This window comes from Adiantum capillus-veneris, chromosome 25 (assembly GCF_014529385.1).
Source record: "Adiantum capillus-veneris isolate H3 chromosome 25, ASM1452938v2, whole genome shotgun sequence".
NCBI classification, from domain to species: Eukaryota; Viridiplantae; Streptophyta; class Polypodiopsida; order Polypodiales; family Pteridaceae; genus Adiantum; species Adiantum capillus-veneris.
The window spans coordinates 138,355,305-138,363,210 of record NC_140955.1 but is presented as its reverse complement, the minus strand read 5'-3'; the positions used below and the strand labels follow the sequence as shown (position 1 = coordinate 138,363,210).

Sequence of the window (7,906 nt, the reverse complement as noted above, 5' to 3'; positions counted from 1 at the left end):
TATATACATATATATATACATATATATATTTATATATGTATGTATAAATAAATATATATATATGTATGTATATATATATATACACACACACACACACACACATATGTGTGTGTGTGTGTGTGTGTGTGTATGTGTGTAATATTCATAATTATGACCATATAAAGAGTCAAGGTCTCTTGATAATTGCAAAATGATAATATTTAGTCCCAAAACCTAACCATTCAATTTCTAGGAAATTTTATGTACATATACGTGTGTAATTTCCATAATTATAACTGAAAAAATAAACTAGTGTTAGGTTTGTACCTTTAGGGCTTGCTCAGAAAAAGAGATAAGGTCACTTTAACATTTACATACTGTGTAACAAATTTGAAGGTAATACATGCTCAATAACATACCTCAAAAATAGCATCCATTTGATCTCTCCAATTCCCACATATGAAAATCCAAAGAATCAATTTTCTCTGCCATCCCTTGAATTCTTTATGTTTCATTTTACGGTCCAGAGAGAGAATGGTCCAAGCTAGGTGATGATAATTTAGAAATAGTTTCCATTCTCATGGAAACCCCTTTTCTTTAGTTGTGAATTGACATAATTGTTTGAGCATATATTCCTCCATGGGAGTGTAGTTTGCCAAAATTAATCGAAAGACTATTGGATCGCTCGTACCTACAAGAAGAGATTAATCTAGCTCATTGCCATGAAAACTTTAATCATCTTTGTCACTAAATTCCTAAATTCTATATTTTTTAATGTACCAACAACAAAGTAAAATTTACCATATTCTATCCCCTCTTGGCTTTGGGCATTCCCTTCATCTTTCAACCGTTTCTCCTCAATATCCTCTTCAATTTCCTCAATATCCTCTTCAATTGACTCCCTTTTATTTTTCTTTTGTTCATCTTTGTGAACCTTGTTTTTTGGGTCCTCCATCTTATGTTTACCAAGTTGTTCCTCAAGGGAACATTCTATATGTTTCCTACTAGGCTCTGGCATTTCAATGGGTAGCTGAATGATCTTCTACAAGTATTTGTCAGCCAACTCATAAGTATATGAATGTTTATCTTCATTACCCATTTTCTTATTGTTTTCCAAATTTTGGGAGTCCTTTAACTCTTGAGTTCTATTCTTAGCAACATTCTCCATCACATCTAGATCTTTCTCCATTGATATGTCTTCTCTTAGAAACTCTTTGGTGATTGCTCGTTGCACCATGCCCTTGTCAACACCAATCACAGCATTGATTCCACATGATCCCAATATCAATTTGGTTTCTTGAAGACACTGTGCATACATGAAAAATGTCATGTCATAAAAAAAAAGAATCACTAAAACAAATAGAACAATGGGAAATAAAGAACTACCTCTAAGATGGTCTTTTCATCACATCTGTCAAGAATGCAGTTTTTGACTCATGTTTTAATTATGGTTATAAAATCTTTATGCCGTTATTCCATGATCAAGCTTTTGATTTTGTGGTTATGTTTTTCTTACAATTTTCCTAATTGCCATACACTCGCTCTTTAGCATCAGCTTGTAGGTGGAGTGCAGTTGCTTGTGCACTCTTCCTTTGGGCAGAGAGGGCTGTTTTCTTTTGCTGCAGTACATCCAGCATCAGTTCGAGCCCTCTCTGCCCAAAAAAAAAATTCAGGTTTGGTCGTCTGTATAGAGTACGATATAAGTGTCAGTATAGACCTCGATAGCCGTGTCGAAATATGCTATAGTATTACCGGTGCTTATTCCATTGCATATTCTGATGCTCATTTCATGGTTTATTCCGATGCTTAATATACCGGTACTTATATCGACGTTACAGTATCGGCGTCTCTTCCGAGGCCTATTTCAGTGCTTTTTAATTTAAAAACTATCTTTTTTGGTCGGTATTTGCACCAATTTTTGCATGCCGTCTTGTAGTGTCAAAGTAATGTGATCACGTGGATCTGCAAAAGGAAGTTGTGAAAATATTTACATGCCAATTGCAGCCTCTTGAGATCTCCTCTTCTTCTTCAGTAATCAACACTCTGTTCCCTTTGCCTCTGAGATTTTTGCATCTAGACACCGACCAGTAGGAAAGTCAAACAGTTTATGAAGATGATTTGGGAAAGGAAGGTTTTAAGTGGCACGATTGTTCTTGAATTGCAAGCAATCTATCAAACGTTTTTTCCCTTTGTACCTCTCTAGCCACTTTTGCATGACTTCTAAGTTGAGAAGACAAAATTGCATAATATTTTCTCAAATTGTGATATCCATCTTTCTAATGATGCCTTGTCCCTGCGGGTCATCCCCTGTCACCTTGACATTGGCCTCAGTAGTGCACATTTGACGCATCCTTGGATCAATGAGCCGAAAAATTCATTGATGAGAATAAGAGACTCTTGTAAAATCCATCCTTTAGCCATGCTACCCCCAAGGAGAGCTCTTTGACGAGAAAACCTCTTTAAAGTCTTGATGAATCTCTCCAAGAATAAGATCCATCTGCTATGGACTACCCCAGCAATTGCAACTTCATCAACCACATGCATAGTTAGATACATTTGGATGGTAAGAAGCTTTGTTGGGAAGTACTTCTCCACCATACACACTACTTCGATAGCACTTAAGCAAGTTGCATCTATGGTGTCTTTTGTTATCTCTTTTGAATTGTCCAACGTACCAGCTCACTACTTTTATAGATTGTTCTTCTAATGTCATCTATTAAACAATTCTTTATGGAAATTGGTAAGATAAACTCAAAAAAATTATGCCAATCATGGGACTTAAGACCACTAATATTGTCATCTCTAGTAAAAGTCATTTTCAAACATCACATAGACTCAGTGGGAGTCTTGAATGAAGATATACTGGCATTCGACCCACAGCCTATAGGTCATCTCTTTGGGCCTTGCTCTCCCTTTTTCTAGTTATGTTTTTCTAGAGGATCTACCCCACATTCTTAAAAATGTGCATTGGGTTGAGTAGATGATTAATCAATAGTTCACTCCAATACTAGAGTTCATGGAAAATAGAAAGTCTTTTCATGTCGGGTGGCTTGAAATCTCCCCTCTCTAGCCACATGTTTTTCCAATCTCTTGCTTTCAATGGATGCATGTCGTGTTTGCATATGTTAGGTACAAGTAGCTCATTTCCTTCAGGAAAAAATCTACCATGCTCCTCGTAAACTATCTTCCTCAAATGATCAAAGCAGTGGAAGCCAAGTCGAGGACCACATTTTTGACATGCATGATTGCCCGAGTAACTCAAGCTTGAAAAATCATAAAAATAAAATTAAAGGGTTGGCACAACTAGGAATAGCATATATGTGAGGATTTCAAAGATAGTTATTGAACACTCGCCAAAGCTTGGCCAATTGTGCATGGTCCACATGAGAATGCCTTGCACACGTGCATATCGTCGTTCGATTGGTTGAGAAATGTCAACCACATCGATCCTTGTCCACAATATTTGGAACTCTTCTATAAGTGGTGCTAGATAGACGTCCACGTTCTTTGCTTTGTACTTTCTTGGGACGCTCAATGACAACAACATATGGTCTTCTTGATAGCTAGCCATGGTGTAAGATTATAATTAACCAAGCAAATAGGCCATGTGCTCCATGACAAACTCCGTAATCCAAATGGGTTTACTGCATCCATTACCAGACCAAAACAGATACATCGCGGCTCATCCTTAAATGTAGGCCATCTTTCCTCTATGTGATTCCATGCACGAGAGTCAACAGGTATTTGCATCACATCATCTATCGATCTAGTATTTGAATTCCATGTCATCATAGCGGCTATAGACTTGCACCTGAACATGCTCTTTATTCTTGGAATGATAGGAAAGTGTCAAAGGAGTTTTGCAAGAATAAATTTTCCTTGTGTGTCCTCTCTATACATGTTTGATCCACAATTGGGACATTGTTCCAAATTTTCATACTCATTGCAAAAGAATATACAATCATTAGGGCATACATGTATTTTGTGATAATACAAGCCCAAGTTAGTAAGAAGCTTTTAAGCGGTTGGGCGGGTAGTGGGACATGTGATTGTCTTCCGATAAGATTTACTCGTTGAGAAACCTGTCACTACATCAACAAGTGAACACAATGATCATATTATTGGACTTTTGTATGCTTAGAACACAATATATTTTCCTAAAAATCCCTATGAGGGAAGCGTTAGACCACACATAGACAAACTGCAGATTAAGCATAGCCAAAGCGGTATGAAGAACTCAGATATTTGCACCATTGTAAAGAGGAATGCGTGCAAGAGTTTGCATCATCTGTCCCTCTTTATCATTGGCCTTATGCTGTCGATATAGACGGGATGACTAAAGTTTGTTTTGAGTGTTGATTTGAATGTTGTTGCCACCTTGGTTTTGAATGATGGGATCCATGTCAAAGAACACATCTAACATGTGCTGTATCTCAACTTCATGGAATGTGGAATCAGGTATTGGTGGGGTGGACCCCGTCAATGGATGTTCGTTTGATAATTTCCTTCTCTGTGATGAAATTGGAGTATATCTACTTGCAGGGATTGATCTACTGTCTTTGGACCATGAAATCAACAGAGATCTTGTAGTTGCTATATGGAAAAGAGATTGTTTTTGCGTATGTGCTGGTTGCATAATTTTTCATTTTTGAAAGATCTGATGCTTGCATCGTGCACAAGGACACACCATCCTATCGTCCATACTTTATCTACCAAAATGATGCAATAAATGAACAAATCACTCTTGTTATAAGCACACACCCATAACTACATGACAATGCATGTATATAGATCTAGTACAAACCAGAATATAATACATACAATTCACTTGAATGGAACGAGCTAATATGGATCGATCCTCGATGGACTATCATTTTTTAAGATCATTTGTGATTTTGAAGTCTATATTTGTTATTGAAGTCCATTTACATTATTTTACTTTGTTTGTTGAAGTTCCTTTGTGTTTTTGAAGTACACAAGCCGTTTTTGAAGACCGTTTGTGTTTTAGAAGTTTGTTTGCGGTTTTTTCTACCATTTGATACTAGCTCTAACTACCTCACATTCTCTAGCCATGCGTGATCCCCGCATACCTCGGTCTAGAGGTGCACAAAGATTAGGACCACTGGGTAATAATCTCGTCTTTATTGGTCAATGCCTATATTTGAGGATTCAATATAGCTATACACTCACAACTACATGACAATGCATGTACGTAGATCCAGTAAAAATCATAATCTAGTACATCAGGATTGCTTAAATGGATCGATCTAATACGGACCGAGCCTCAACAAACTGCCATTTTTGAAGATCATTTGCGTTTTTGGAATATGTTTACGTTTTTGAATTCTCCATGCGCTATTGAATTCCGTTTGCATTATTTTACTTTGTTTGTGGAAGTCTATTTGCACTTAAGTACACAATTCTAAATACCGTTTGCGTTTTTGAAGTCAGTTTGCAATTTTTCTACCATTTACCGCTAGCTCTAACTACCTGACATTCTCTAGCCATGCCCGATCCCCGCACACCTCGGTCTAGAGGGCCTCGGAGATCAGGACCACAAGGTAATAATCTTGTTTTTATTGACCAATGTCTATATTCAAAGGTTCGACATAAGTACACACCAAAATCTACATGACAATTAATCTATCTACGTAGATCCAGTACAAACTCTAATTTAGTACATGCATTAATTACTTAAATGGATCGATCTAATACGGACCAATTCTCAACAGATCACAAAATCATTTGTGTTTTTTGTATCCCTTTGCATTTCTGAAGTCTATTTGCATTTTCAAAACTGTTTATGCTATTTTACTTCATTCGTAGAAGTCCGTTTGCATTTTTGAAGTACACAAGCTGTTTCGAAAGTCCAATTGCATTTTTGAACTACACGCGCCTTTTTGGAAGTCCATTTTCATTATTAAATATAAGTCCATTTGTGTTATTTTACTTTGTTTATCGAAGTCCGTTTGCGTTTTTTTAAGTACACAAGCCGTTTTTGAAGTCTGTTTGCGTTTCCAAAGTCCGTTTGTATTTTTTCTACCCTAAATCGTGGAAACACAACCATATTCTAGCAATTAAACCTTGAGCATCTTCGTACGGCCAAACACATAAGAGACTAGCCTCACCTAAGTAACGAAGCGTGTAGGCCTAAACATTTTGGCAAAGAGACTGTTAACCTGAATGGCTATCTCTAAGCGGCATACCCTAAGAGATAAGTCTTAAGCGGTCTGAATACCGATTTTCCCTAAGCGACTAGCCCTAGTTAAGTGGCTAACCGGCTAAATAACAAAGCGGGTGGGACTAAGGGGCACGGCTAAGCAACTGAATACCTAAGCGGCTAGCCCTAAATGGCTAGCTGGAGGTGGCTAACACTAAGTGACTAGCCCTAAGCTTGTAGCCTTCAACGGCCTAAATACAGAGTAGTCTTGAGTGGCTAAGCGACTAAATATCTAAGCGGCTAGCTTTAATTAGCGGCAAGCCCTAATAAGCCGTCTAAATACCAATTAGACCTACACGACTAACCTAAGCGGCTAAGTGGCTAAATAAAAAAGCTAGTCGTGTCGCGGGTAGGACTAAGCGGGCTCGGCTAAGCAACTGAATACCTAAGCAGCTAGCCTTCATCGATCTAAATACGGACCAGTCCTAAGCGGTGAATGGACTTATTACCTAAACGGTTAGCCTTAAGGGGCTAACCCTAATTAAGAAAATAGCCCAAAGAGGACAACTATGTCCGATCGACACAACGTCGCTTTGTCCTAAGCGATCGACAAAACAACACCGATCGACAATTTGAAAAACGAATAAAGCTAATCAAAGGTACTTAAAACCTAGCACTATAATGTTTCTAGTTTCTAATTTTCAACACCTACGACAAGTTACAATTAAAAAAACAACATAATTTTTTAATTTCTAAATTTATTTACATAAAAATAACAATTCTAAACATAAAATGAAATAAAGAAAAATAGACCTTTTTTAATGATCAAATGTCATCATATTTCTTTGATAATGATGGTTTTTAATTAATTTAATTTATAAAATAACAAAAGTTATATTTTATTTCAATTTTTTTGTTTGAATTGAAAAATATATCATGTGTCCTCTGGCCTATTTGAGCAAGAAATAAGAATGTTGCCATTAAACCTACAAACACACACACACACACACAAAAGTGAAAAAATGATCTACTACTAATCTTCAAAAGAAGCTCATTTCGTTGATGGGAAGGAGTGTATGAATGGAAATCTCAAGTCCAGCAAGCTCTATGGTAGTAGATCTACAGCAAGTGAGGAGGAGGAGGACAAGAGAGGAAGAAAAACAAGCAAAATGCGCATAAGAAATCCGCGCGTTCTGTTTTTGTAGAATCCACCAGTACAGGCGCTAATATATGCATGAAAATACATGCCAAAATGGCAATTGATATATGGATCGGTATTGGCGCCGATATAGGCGTTGAAAATTTAAAAATTAGGTTTTTAAAAAATTTGGTTGTTAGTGCTTGATCTATCAAGGCATTTATCTTTTTGTACTTTTAACTAAGGTCTTAGCTTTAAACCTTAGTAGCATGTTTACACAAGGTCTTTATGTCTAGGTAGTTGGAAATACCCGAATGGTCACATGGTGAGTAGCAATTTTTGGATGTAACTACCCGCCGGTAGTTTGCAGTTTGCAGTCTTCTTACAAACGTAGTGCTATTTTGGGCCTGTAGTTGGATGTTGATGATGAATACAGGGTACAGCATTACTTTCTCTTGCTTAGCCATAGTCTCTTGTGTTCATACAGTCTGCAGTTTTCATAATGTAATGTGCAGTCTCCTGCCTTGTTTATCTCTACACTGCATGATTCTTGTATTGATTATAACATGTTAGGGTTTTGAACCCCTAACACTTTGGTGATCCTATTGTGCGTGTCCTAATGGGCATGG

General features: G+C 37.1%; 1 pseudogene; it reads right to left on the bottom strand.

Annotated features, from left to right (window-relative positions):
- Positions 1 to 523: 523 nt before the first annotated feature.
- Positions 524 to 1,765, bottom strand: LOC147425733 (uncharacterized; annotated as a pseudogene).
- Between the last annotated feature and the right edge of the window lie 6,141 nt (positions 1,766 to 7,906).